Source organism: Amblyomma maculatum, chromosome 2 (genome assembly GCF_055883805.1).
Source record: "Amblyomma maculatum isolate TAMU_Amacu chromosome 2, ASM5588380v1, whole genome shotgun sequence".
Classification (NCBI taxonomy): domain Eukaryota; kingdom Metazoa; phylum Arthropoda; class Arachnida; order Ixodida; family Ixodidae; genus Amblyomma; species Amblyomma maculatum.
Genome location: NC_139345.1, coordinates 168,600,460 through 168,614,215, shown reverse-complemented (window position 1 = coordinate 168,614,215; position 13,756 = coordinate 168,600,460).

Sequence of the window (13,756 nt, the reverse complement as noted above, 5' to 3'; positions counted from 1 at the left end):
TTCATACTTCGCGAATTGATAGTACATTATTATATTCAGGGTGGAAGGAAGAAAATTCCTAGACTGTTCCGTATGACGTTTGTTACACCCGGTATTTGTGCGATTTAAGCCGCTAATCCTCAAATTTCTCACGCTTAACCTTTCTTTCAAGAGTAACGCTGACAATGTCCTTAACTTAGCCATTTAGCAACGAAAGGGAAAAATGGAATGCGAGTCTGGACGGAAATACATAGGGAAAATATCGCGTAAATGCAGCCGCACCCCAGCCATTCCGGAGCAATGCGCACTGCACATGAATTCCACGGGAGTGTGGCGCCACCTCTTGGCGTTGATGATAAACTCCGTTTGCTTGTACTGCTCTTTAGGCTGGTTTCTTTGCGCCGTCGCGGCTCATTCATGTTCTCATTCATTCAGAAAATGCTCCTGTTCCGTCTTTCCGCGGAAAAAAGCCGCTGTCGCACGTTGGGCATAGACGAACCGTGCTGACAGCAATCATATAGCCAGTCTTGGAGACTTTAGAAAATAAGTAATAAGAAAATAAGAAATTACACTTATTTATATGAATTATAACCATATACAGTCGTCATTTACGACCTGTGAAAAGTATCTGAACAATTACTGGAGAGAAATCTATAGCGATTGTACTACTTTGCTTTCAGCTTTGTTAACATAAATTTGCTTGTAAGACTATAAACTACTGCGACTGGTATAGTTTTGTTGCACATTGTTAATTTTCAAGACGAGTTGTATTTCGAGCTTGTCCCTGATTTTTCCACGTTTCCGTGCGGGGAGATCAACAGCCACACTGAACACTTTCTCACTGCATATAACCCCGCCGGGGTGGCGCAGTGGTTACGGCGCTCGACTACTGTTCCCAAGAGCCTTGTATACATGAGCCCGACGCAAGCGGGTCGGGTAGGGGGGAGCCGGTTGTCGAGCTTAGCCAGCCCGACCCGTCCGGGTTTACATGAGCTCGATTCTGTCGGGCAAAGATCGCTGCTACACCGTGCGTCGAGCAACTGAACCAGGCGCAGGCGGGAGAGGAGGAAGAGGAGGAATGCTCAGACGAACAGCTCACGGTCCCGTCCCCGACTTGCAAGGAGGCAAGAGAGGAGGCAGCTGCCCGAACGTCAGCGTATACACGCCCTTCGCCCATCGGGTAGGGTCGAGCCAACGCACCCCCTGCAATCGGGCTGGCGGGACCCGACCCGACGGTCGTTTGGCTCGACCCCCTAGCGAATACATGGGCCCGATAGCCATTTTTCTGCCCGACAGGCCTCCCCGACCCGATTTTGTCGGTTTCATGTAAACCCCCCGAAGGACGCGGGATCGAAACCCGGCCTCGGCGGCAGCTTTTCCATGCAGGCGAAAAGCAAGGTGCCCATGTGCTGTACGATGTCAGTGCACGTTAATGAACCCCAGGTGGTCGTAATTTCCGGAGTCCTCCACTACGGCGTCTCTTATAGCCTTAGTCGCTTTGGGACGTTAAACCCCACAAACCAAACCAAGCTCAAAATAACAGCTTGAGGGGCTAGGGTATATAAGCGCTAGAGGGACGAACAGTATTACAACATTAATACCTTGCGCACCAGCGCGTAAATGGGCAGTGCCTCGATGCCTGATGCATCCTGCGTTTCAATGTGGTGTCAATGCAATGAGCAGCGTCTATGGTGTGCTCGCAACTCGCTGTTACGTTTCTCCACCGACAAGTGGGACAGCTGACGCGGCCACCGCATAGCAACCGGCAGAACCGCGAGCGGATCGGCCATTTCGACGCCGTTCATCGGCTTATCGGCCGCGCAACGCTTTCTCCCGCGGGCAAGTCTCGGCGTGATCCTGCCACGCGCCAAATGTGTGTGCGTGTGTGTGCAAAAGCTGGCCAAGCCTGGAGCTCGAGGGAGAGTGCGTCGCCCTCGCCCGTCTGCAGGAGGTGCAGGAGATGAGGTCGGACCACCTGCGATTGAGTCATCCAGTCGTGTACAAACGTGTTTGGCTCTCCCTTTCCTGTGAGGGTTTACCCTTTCCCGGTGAACTGGAAAACCTATAAAAAGCAGCAGCCGCGCCGTGGAGACGACGCTAGACACCAGCTGTGTGAACGTGTCTGTATTCTCTCCGGGCAGCTTCTCTGCCCGATCCTTCATGATTTAAAAGAACTTTTAGACGGGCTAGATGGTTTTCAGCTTCAGACGACATCCTTAGCGCAAAAAAACACACGCACACGAGAGAAAAGGCGGGACAAGGGACAAGCGCTTGTCCCTTGTCCCGCCTTTTCTCTCGTGTGCGTGTGTTTTTTTTGCGCTAAGGATGTCGTCTGAATCCTTCATGATGTTGCAGTAAAGGTTGTTTCGTTAGAAGACGCCTCGTCTTTGCTGGGACTGTTCATGCCGTCCGCCGTCCACGGAGCCGCCAGACCAACGCTACCGAGGGGCCGCGCGCCGTATGTAACAACTGTAACAACTGCCGTCAGCGGTGGGCTGAGCAAGAGAGCCACAAACGTAATAACTGCTGGCAGCGGTACGCTACCCAGGCGCACGCGACCCAAACAGCGGTGGGATGACGACGACCAAGCCGTAACCGTGGCTGGAGGGACGAGCCAGGCGATACCGTTGTCCAACAACTGGTGAACAGCGGAGAGACGAGGACGACCAAGCAGTGACCGTGGTCGGTGAAACGAGCCAGGCCTGACCGAGGTGCAACATCTGATGGGAAGAGCGGAGATGTCCCAAGCGTGACCCGTGAAACAAGCAGCTCAGCGGAAAGTCGGGAGCAGTGCAACGAGCCCTGTGTGATGACTGGTTGCCTGCAGCGGAACGACTGCGTTGGATTCTTGGCTGCAAGGTTTGGTGAGTGCGGCACTTTCTTCTACTGAGTTTTGCCAGGCTTTTGTTAAGTAGAGAACAGAGCTGTTAATTGTGTTGTCGTTGTTGCTGGGTTAATTGCAGCAAGGCAATAGTGGGCAGTAGAGAAGGCAGCACTCGGAACAGCCATGGATTTGGATTTCAAGTCGTTGCGCTAACCGAAATTGCTGGAGCTTGCGAAGGATGTGTCAGACAAACTCAGAAAACCAGAAGTGTTAAAGGCTATTCTTGAGTCGAAAGCTGAATTGACGAGCTTTTGGAATGCCTTGAGATCATTGAAGAAGGTAAGGAAAGGCTAGAGAAAGAGGAACGTGAACGTAAAGAAAGGCTAGAAAAAGAGGAACGTGAACGTAGAGAACGTCACGAGAAAGAGGAACGTGAACGCAGAGAACGTCACGAGAAAGGGATGCGTGAACGTAGGGAACGTTTCGAGAAAGAGGACGCCCGCGTAAGGAAACTGATGCAGCTGGAGATATCAGCACATAGAATGGGCGTGGAAAGGATTAAAGCTTGCAATGTCATTCAGAGTAACGGTTCAATACCGCCAGATGGTCCGCCACTGTTCCTCATTGCCGAGGATGTGGCCGAGTATTTGACAGACTTTGAGAGTAAACGCTTCGAGCGAGATAGTTGGGCGCAGAAGTTGGTAGCTCTTCTCTCCGCTGAAGCGTCGGAAGAAATCAAGCGATTGGTTGGCGACCGCTTGAAAAATTACGATGAACTAAAAGAGTCATTGCTGATACGATATCGGATAACGCCTCAGGATCTTCGGAAAAGATATGAGAGCGAGAAACATTGTAACACGGCATACTTTGATTTGGCCTATCAACTGAAAGCCGCTGTAAACGAATGGCTAGACAGTGCGGAAGTTCCGGAGCAAATCGAACCTGCACCGGAGTGTGAGACAGAAGCGGCGGTGTCATCTGTGCTTCCTCCTCAGTACCCGTACCTATTTTCAAACAAGTCCGATCACCTCTTGCGCGAAAATGGGCTTGTGTTTGGAGAGGGTAGCGTACAGGCCTTGACCAGATCTAGAGCTCGGGATCTTGCTGCAAAGGCGGTAGTACCGGAGAGGTGGTCAAGCAATGAGAAAGGGTCGAAGGCACAACACGCTGAGATTAAGACCACGTACGCCGTAGACACAAGTGAGCCTGAAAAGTCAAAGGTACCAGAGAGTAAACGGCAGCTTGGGGAAGCGGCCGAGCAACGTGACCGCAGTAGTGAGCCGACCGATCCTCGAACAGAAGAGCATCGTGTTACCTTGGTCGAGCCACTAGCTGAGACGGTTAGCACAGGCCTAATCGGCGAGAAGTCCGAAGTGACGCCGTTAAGCGAGGTGAACTGCATGCCGACCCAAGTAGCTGTAGGAGATACAGTTCCATCAAATGAGTGTGGGGAACTGGTAGTAACTGAACCGCCTCTCGAGTTAAAAGCAGAAGCTTGTGTAGAGTGTGGCGGATATGGAAATGAGCTAGAAAATGAGAAAATTTCGGTTTCCGAAATCAGCTTCGTCGTGGAGCTGGGCACGCAGAAAAACGAAGTGCCGATCAGGGAAACCGCGCAGCCCGCGAGTTGTGATCAGCCAGGGCAGACCGACGAGGAGTGCGCGTCCGCTGTAGAGAGCAAGACTTGCGAAGGCGACAGCGAGCGACCAGAGCAGAGTCAGAATCGTTCGAGCCCCGATACCACGCTAGGTTGTATTCACGAGAAAAGCAACCCCAGTGCGAACGCGGACGTGGCACACATGGCCCTCACACAATCCGCAGCGCCCCAGCTGTCGAAGGAGCCTGATCGTTGCGCTCAGCTAGACGACGCACAGAGTGGCGAACCGCCAGAGCAAATGCCTAGAAGTGGGACTGACGTCAGCCGTTGTTCGGATTTGACTGAAAGTGAGTCATGCGCTGCTGGCCGCGGTGCAGACGCGGCGCCGCACTTTGACCGCTTCAACGACACCCGTGTCCTACTAGCTCCGGTTACCGCTAGAACGTTGACCGCTAGCTTGCCAGAGCTCGAGCCGAAAGAAAGTCGAACTAGAGTATTCAAGTGCTACCACCGAAAAACGCGGGAAGGCAGACGCGATCGTAAGGAGAGCAAACTGAAACGATTGCGAAAAGAAAGCAGGAAGCCTGTGTTCCAGCGCGGCCGTAGAAAAAAACGGAAAAGCAGGCGCGAGAAAGAATGGAGCAAGTTGAAGCTATCGCGAAAACGAAAGCGACTATCCCAAAGGCACAAATGCGCCCGTGCCCAGAAAATGCGTGACTGGTGCGCCAAGCGTAAGGAGAGGGATAGGTTATTTAGAAACGTGAGTGACTCGTGCTCATGTGTTTCTTTGCACAGAAACAGGAGGTACGGTTGTTCCGTGAAACGGACAGCCGAAGCTTTAGTGAAAAGGGTGATCTCAACGGTAACGCAGATGGCTTAAGTCGGAGCCCCTAACGTGAGAAGAAGCCTTTATTCACTTGTTGGTGTTTTTCTTCCTGACATTAGGATTTTGAACATATTGTATTGTATCATCTTTGTTTGAAAGTGATGTTTTGAAAATGCGTTTTTCATATTTGTGGACGCGTTCCAAGATCTGCTGAGCTGCCCTTTAATATAGATGGGGGCATAAGAGGGAAATAGTCTGGCAAAACTTAGTGAAGTTTGTGCCGTGCTTGCTGGCTGAGCGGTTGAGTTTTTAGCGTGGTTGTGACGTTGTGGGTTGTCAGAAATCTCTCCTGAAGACAAGTTGCAGAGTGCCTTGGAAACCCGGACTTGCCAAGGAATTCTTCAGGCTGACTGGCTCAAGAGAAGCAGTCGGACGACCCCGGCTAGCAGCAATATCCCGATCCCTCCGGACAGCGCATGCAATCCCCTGCCCTTCGGGATCTCCCTTCGCCGGCGGGGCAGTCTGTTACGTTCCTCCACCGACAAGTGGGACAGCTGACGCGGCCACCGCATAGCAACAAGCAGAACCGCAAGCGGATCGGCCATTTCGACGCCGTTCATCGGCTCATCGGCCGCGCAACGCTTCCTCCCGCCGACAAGTCTCGGCGTGATCCTGCCACGCGCCAAATGTGTGTGCGTGTGTGTGCAAAAGCTGGCCAAGCCTGGAGCTCGAGGGAGAGTGCGTCGCCTTCGCCCGTCTGCTGGAGGTGGAGGAGATGAGGTCGGACCACCTGCGATTGAGTCATCCCGTTGTGTACAAAATTGTTTGGCTCTCCTTTTCCTGTGAGGGTTTACCCTTTCCCGGTGAACTGGAAAACCTATAAAAAGCAGCGGCCGACTCCGCTGAGATAGAGTCTACTTTGACGCGCCGTGGAGACGACGCTAGACACCAGCTGTGTGAGAGTGTCTGTATTCTCTCCGGGTCAGCTTCTCTGCCCGTATCTTCACTATGTTGTAGTAAAGGTCGTTGTTTCGTTAGAAGACGCCTCGTCTTTGCTGGGACCGTTCATGCCGTCCGCCGTCCACGGAGCCGCCAGGCCAACGCTACCGAGGAGCCGCGCGCCGCATGTAACAACTTGCATCAGCGGTGGGCTTATCACGCGAGCCACGCACGTAATAAGTAGTGGCAGCGGTCGCTACCCAGGCACTCGCGACCCAAACCTAACATCGCTAAGGAACAGTCGCGTTGAGCGTGTTTTTTTTTTTTTTTTGCTGCTAATTTCCGCTGTATGCATTAGCAGAACGCCCAGAAGTTAACGCGAACAGTATTCCTTTTTCACGCGTTTTTTACGACTCAGAGTGGCGGGATTTGAATTCGCGGACTCTTTTCCTGAGACGCGTGCACCCAAGAAAGTCGAGTAGTATCCCGGGACGTGGCGTATACCATTGTGAAAAAACCGTTGCGGCCACTGGATTGCCGGATTTGTTGCCTAGTGTCACAGCGTCCTCATTGCATTCCGGAGTTGCTGGGTTGGATTGCCAATTCCGCCGGATACATCCGTTACGTTTCTAAGATTGCAATGTTTCAAATGGCTCAGCTCTTCTGCGTTGAAATGCCGTGGAAAATGTTCTTTGGCCAGCCCACTCTCATCGGCAGAACTCTAATAGCAAAACCTGTCTCCAATGTACGGAAGTGTGACCAACAGTGCATCGTGATTAATTGATTCTAAAAGACTATCCTGAAATACTTGTTATCGTTTTTTTTTTCGCATTTATGTGGCTACTTAAGACAAGAAAAATAGACACAACACTAAAGCAGATATACCTTTTGGTTCCTAGTAACTTGATATTTATCGGTAAGTTCAGTGTACGAATAGAAGGCCGTACTGCTGGTGTTTAAGATGGGCCACGAGAACACACCCAAAGTCTGATGCCTGGGACGGTGTCAAGAAAAAGTGCATTTAATGCGTTGGTTTTAGGTCAAGATGGCGACCTCCCACATCCTCTCTCGAATTCCCCTACCCACACAGAGTAGCATGCCAGCGAAATCTAAACGCCGGTAAAATTCTCTGTTTTTTTCCATTAAAGAGTCTTTCTCTCTCTCTCGCTCAGGAGCTCTCGCTTCCTTGCCGGTCGTCTTCTTTCTCTTCGCTAACACTGTAGGGAGAGTGGTGCTAAAGATTTAACACACTCCCAGTTGCGAAATGTCAGGTATCGAGCTCCAAGGGCACAAACATATGTATCGCTCTAGTAGTGACAAATCTGAACACCTGGTTTAGTTCTAGCATTTTTCAGCGTCTCTACAATAGAACCCTAAAGACGCCTATCTAGATAGCTCTAAATGCTCACATGCAAAAAAAAATAAAATATCTTCAAGAAAGAGAAGGAATAAAAGGAACAAGCAGTGGCTGTGCCTAAATTCTATATCTTTTTAGTCTTCGTCTGTATTGGCGCTGTTAAACCTTCCCCTTATTTCTAATGGAAGCCTGCATGCTTCACATGCATTTTTTTTTCGATGCTCCATAACACCAGTAGTATAGTTATCTCTTAACCGGAGTCCTTTCTTTGCGCTCCTATATTTGACATCTGTTGCATATTCGTGCTATGTGTAGAAGCTGCCGTGATGGGTGTTACAGCAAATCCCTGTTATAGCGAACACGTAAAAAATCGTAAAATAACTCGATATAGCCGAAATTCGTATTACAGAATAACGTCAAAAATGCGCTCAGCAGCGTTGCAGTTTCAGTGAAGCGATGGGAACTAGGGCGACGTTTAATAAATATGCGCTGAGACATTTTTCAGAGCTTCAGCTACGTTTCGAAGGTGTTCGTAGCGACTCTGAAAACCGTAAAAACCGAGTGCCAGGTAGGTTTCCACGCTGCAAGAGTGTAGCGTGAAAAATGGTGCGTTAAAGTAAAAGCTGTCGCCGACTTTACAATTTCTGTAAACCGCCGACATGAGACCGGCATGGTTACTAAGGCTACAGGCATCGCCCTCCATGGCACAATTAACTAATTCGAGAATAGAACACCACAGTTCGACATAAAAGCGCATGCATTGGTAGAACCACTTGCTGAACGACCACCTATCATCTATTAGTGCGGCGAAGCCTGCCGCTGGCCATTTGAGCGACCGCCGTTTTATATACGCAAGGACTCAAGCTGCGCAGTTTTGTTTAAACACTACGATAGTTAATATTTAAGACTCTCAGTGATTATATATTTGTTTTTTTCCCCTCATTCTCTGTTTGTAGGAATTTTCGCGTGCTTCTTTTCTTCTTCATTTCACGAATACTTGGTGATATCTATGCTTAATTCGTCGAAAATTGGTTTAACCTTGGTACCTTTTGCTCTTTCCTCAGACGAGCTCTGCCAAAGGTTTTCCCTGAGATCACGAATCCTCTTAAAAATTCTTCAGTTACAGGAAACTTTGTTCCGTTCAGCTTCTTGTATGTTTTTAATATGAGATTTTTCTCTTTGTAGTCTTGCTCGTTAACAATAACATGGCGGTTACTGTCGTTGAATTTCTTCTTTCTTAACCTTTGACACATTTCTATGGTGTTTATATTTACTCGAAGTTTTTCTTGAAACACTTGTATATTATAAGCGTCTGTAAGCTCTTCTGTTGCTTCTTCAATCTTTTTGTCGAGCCTCTAAATGATCAAATTATTCCCTTGGCTTCGATTTTCTAGATCATCCTCTTTGTTGAGAAGGCAAGAAACATTCTTTTCAAGTTAAGTTACTGCCAGCTTAAGTTCGCTTACTTCTGTTTGTGATGCTTGAGCTGGAACTTGAGCTTACAAACTGGTAATGCATTCGGTAATGACCGTAAGTTTTCCTTCAAATACGCTCTGCTTTTATTCAAGAACATTTATAGAAGCAGTAATGCTTCTTTGTCCTGAAAGAAGCTGCAACATTATTTCCTCTTGTGTTGGGCCGGGGTTAGAATCATCTCCGCGTATTGGCAAATTCTGAAATACGTATGGGACTCGCTCTCTCTCTCTCTCTCTCTCACACACACACACACACACACACACACACACACACACACACACACACACACACACACACACACACACACACACACACACACACACACACACACACACACACACACACACACACACACACACACACACACACACACACACACACACACACACACACACACACACACACACACACACACACACACACACACACACACACACACACACACACACACACACACACACACACACACACACACACACACACACACACACACACACACACACACACACACACACACACAAGCACACAAGCACACAAGCACGCACACACACACACACAAGCACACAAGCACGCACACACACACACACACACACACACACACACACACACACACACACACACACACACACACACACACACACACACACACACACACACACACACACACACACACACACACACACACACACACACACACACACAAACGCGCGCGCACACACACCGCTTTTAACTTCCATCGCACGTCTGCAAAACTTTGGGGCTCGCCAGGCGAATACGATTGTCATGACTCGTCAATGCACACGAGCGAGCCATTCGAGCACTCAAGAGAGGTATGTGGACGTCTGTGAGTGAACCGCAGAAAGACCTCTCGCTATACTGGACCAGGTTCTTCGACTTTCCGGCCCCTCACGTTTGAGCGCTTTGTCATCGGTGTGCCAGTCGACAACTAGCCAGATAACTCAAACAAATATCTTTGACGAATGGTCTTGAAGCGAACAACCGTGGAAAAAAAATATATATATATATATATCAAGGCGTGCTTTTTGGACGGCGGTGCGTGTCCGAAAAATATAATCAACAAACCCGAGAATGTCAGGTTTCTTTTTACTTCTGCATGTCTGTTTCTTCTTTATTGTAGGGTGCCACAATCAGGGACTAGAAAACGCAAAAAAAAAAAAAAGTCTATTTCGTGCTATCCCGTCATCATGACTCCCAGCGACCCCATAATTTGAAAGCCCCATCTAGAACTTAGGCACGCGCCAATGACGTGATTTTTGTAAAATCTGGAAAGACGTGCTTCGTTGCGAGTGTAGAACTTTCCACTTGATGTCGCTACGCGGAGCTGGTTCTTTCATTCTTGGGTCTGTTTGAAGAATCGACCGACTGACTTAATGACTTCAGATTCGGGGCAGCGATAGCAACTCCTGGCGATTATACAACGTTGGGATGGCTGAATGGGAGGATTGCTGCACTGAAATGGAGTTTTATTCAGGTCCAGTTTTTGTTTAACGTAGTGGCTGACCGAACGAGTAGCACTAGAAGGACCAGACAAAACAGACGGCATCCAAGGCAAGGAGAGGCGAAATATGCTGGATGGCAGACGAGGAGGCAGATGAGCAGACGGAGGGTTGGAATGTTGTATATAGCTAGGTTTCTGACCATCGTAATTTCACTAACAGCGTCTAATATAGTGACAAGATTCTTATAGTCAGTATTTGTATTTAATTTAGGGTTGTGCGAATATTGAAAATTTCCGATAAGAATCCAACACGAATATAAAAATAAATGCATTCGAATATCAAATATCCGATCGATAAAAAAATCGAACATGAAAAAAAAATAGGTAACATTATTTGTCCAGTTTATTTCAGAATTCACATATTATTTGCAAATAAAATGAATCTAGAATTGTGCAGAAGTGTACACTCTACTGAAAAATTCACTATAATTGCACCCCGCTTACCAGTTTTTTGTACAAGAAGGACTTGCATGAAACCAGGTGTAGTTGTCATATCACTGCTAAATGCCGTAAACTCTTATTAATTCAAAATTCAAAAGGAGAGAACGTGTATTATAGATGCCTGAATATGAGATAAAACCGGAGTAAAAACGGCGTTTTTTTCCAGTTTCACCAAGTGTTTCGCTTTGCGCGCACTGTCAGGAAGGCATTCTTCACAAAACCACCCGTCGCGTTTTGAGGATGCTTCACTGCACAAAAAAACCAAAGCAAAGTATTGCGGTGAAGACGAGAGTGCGGGGACCTGCGTTGAATTCGACAAATTATCGGTGCATTCAGTAATTTTCGAATATTCGAAAATTTGGAATATCTGTTTTTTGAATACAAACACAAATCAAATAACAAAGGTATTCGGTTCGTAGTTGTAATTTCGAATATTCACTCACACCTATTTAATGTATACGATGAATGTTAAGCAGTCGAAAACCTGCGTCACTAAATGCGGCTAACGCAGAAGAAAGGGATGTTATCCGCTGATTCCTCGCGCACTTGACCAACGGAATGTTTGAAAAACAAATTGATTTAGGCCGGAATGCCCACCAGCCTCACGTCAAAGGCTTCGAAAACAAGCGCTTCGAGGCAAGCAGGGCCGAGAGGGAGCAGGCTGAGCCCGTTGGGCGCCCAGTACAGCCACGGGCATCGACTTCGGGCAGCGCGTGATTAGGGGTGCCTAAGGGGCTGGAGGAGCGCTTTGAGACTCGGGCTCGATCGGGCGCGCCGTCGCGTTCGGCCCACGCTGGTGCGTGTCGCAGACTTGCACCGTGGCACGATTGGAAACGAGCCGGGAAGGGGCGCGAATTTCTCACAGCGGCGCCGTTTCGATCGGGTCTTAGCGCAGTGGGCGTCGCCTTCAGAAAGAAAAACGCTCGGCCTCGTTTGCCTGCGTGCCTCGCGATTCACGCCCTGCGTGTTCGAACCGCCAAAGGCGCGCAATGTTTGAGCGCAGGGAACCGAGTCGTGTCGCTCTTCTTTTAGTATTTTGTTCTTTTAAAGTTTTGAAGGCCGTCCCTTTTCTTTCCTCCCTTTCTGTGGACCTATACTTTCAACATGGGGTGAGACCCTTGCGGCAGAACCCAACGTGCCGATGCATATCCAGAATAGATGTACGGAACACATGAAGAAAAGAAAAACCTTGAGAGTACTGCAGAGATCTGCATTGAAGAAATGCGCAAGCACGTGCGTTGGCTGCTCGTTAGTAGATCCTAGAGTGTCATGACTCAGCACATTTGAGAGTCATAACTAGATACTAGCCATGGTCATCACTGATTGATTTACACAATTCATGGACTCCATAGACATGCACATTGGATATCTGATCTGACTGATTCATGGCGACTATGACTCATGACTAAACTATAAGAACTCACATGGCACGACCAGACATGGCATGACATTCATATACCACTTGCCATTACATACAGATTAATAACTACCAGTCTTATCGTAATGTGACGTCATATCAAAACGTTACATTTCACTTCCATGATTTGCTTCCACGTTTTGCGGACACGTTTTCGCAAACATAGCCAATAGGGCTCTCGCCTTAAAACGCATGATCTTTTAACAACTGTGCATCCCGGTGTTTCGCCTTCTTTACCAAATTTAGCAGCTGGCACAGAACCGGGTTAAGTGGAGAAATATGGGAGAGGCTTTCGCCCTGCAGCGGGTATAGTCAGGCTGATGATGATGATGACTAAATTGTGAGCCAGGAAAGACAACCTAGGATTCGATTCTATTAACGGTGCGGTGCATGTAAGCCGTTGCCCAGTCCGAGGTCCGAATAGCGAGGCTTTCCTGCATTGTCGCAGTGTTTTTTGTGAGACTATCACATAAGGTTTCTCGCTGTTCTTTCTTTCCATTCCACCTGTCACAATTCTCGAATTCAGGCGCGACCCCAAATCCTTCTAGTGGCCTCATGTCTTGAGCTTTTGGATTACTTGTTCTGTGGGAACAAAAAAAAAAAAAAAAGCCTCCTGTAATCCACGCATAGTCCTAAATGCCATATTTTATTGTTACAGGGAGCCGCTTAGCAACAACAAAGAAAAACATTGCCTTGTTTTATTCCTTGAGAAATCAATGCGCTGAGTGGTAGTGATTTCCTCTGACTTTATCGCCGTTATTCTGACACAAAATAAATACCGCAAACACACACACACAGAGAGAGAACTGTTTAATGAGAAGTAAAGAATTTATCCGGCGTTTAGGATTCACTCACATGCTACTCTGCGTAGGAAAGGAAGTTAGGGAGATGAAGACTGAATGAGGGAGGTATCGAAAATAAAAGGAATAAGCCTAGGGGGACATAGAATGCGGCCGTTAAACGCATACCAAGATGCATGAATTCTCATAGCTGTAGTCTCCACTAGTTAGCGACACAAATTCACCGCTTCCTGCGTGCATATAAGAGGCAAAGTATGGATGGAGACGCGACGTTGTTAATCCGCCATATCGCCGCGACGTGCTTTGTCTATTTTCCTAGAACGCTTCCCGTTATCAATGAGATGCGCACCTCACCGTTTCCAGTATTTGCTGCGCCGGTTGCTATACGCCTTCTATTATTTCATAGAGCGTTTTTTTTTGTTTTTTTCCTGGTCTTCCAGACATCGCGGGTGCTCGAGGATCACTCGAGTGCTCTGCCCATTCCAGTTCTTACATCAAATTTCCTCCCAGTTTCGATGTCAAGGGCCCATCACAGACTGTCTAGAATTCAGACGTCTTGTATTTTGTCTGGCGCGAGAACC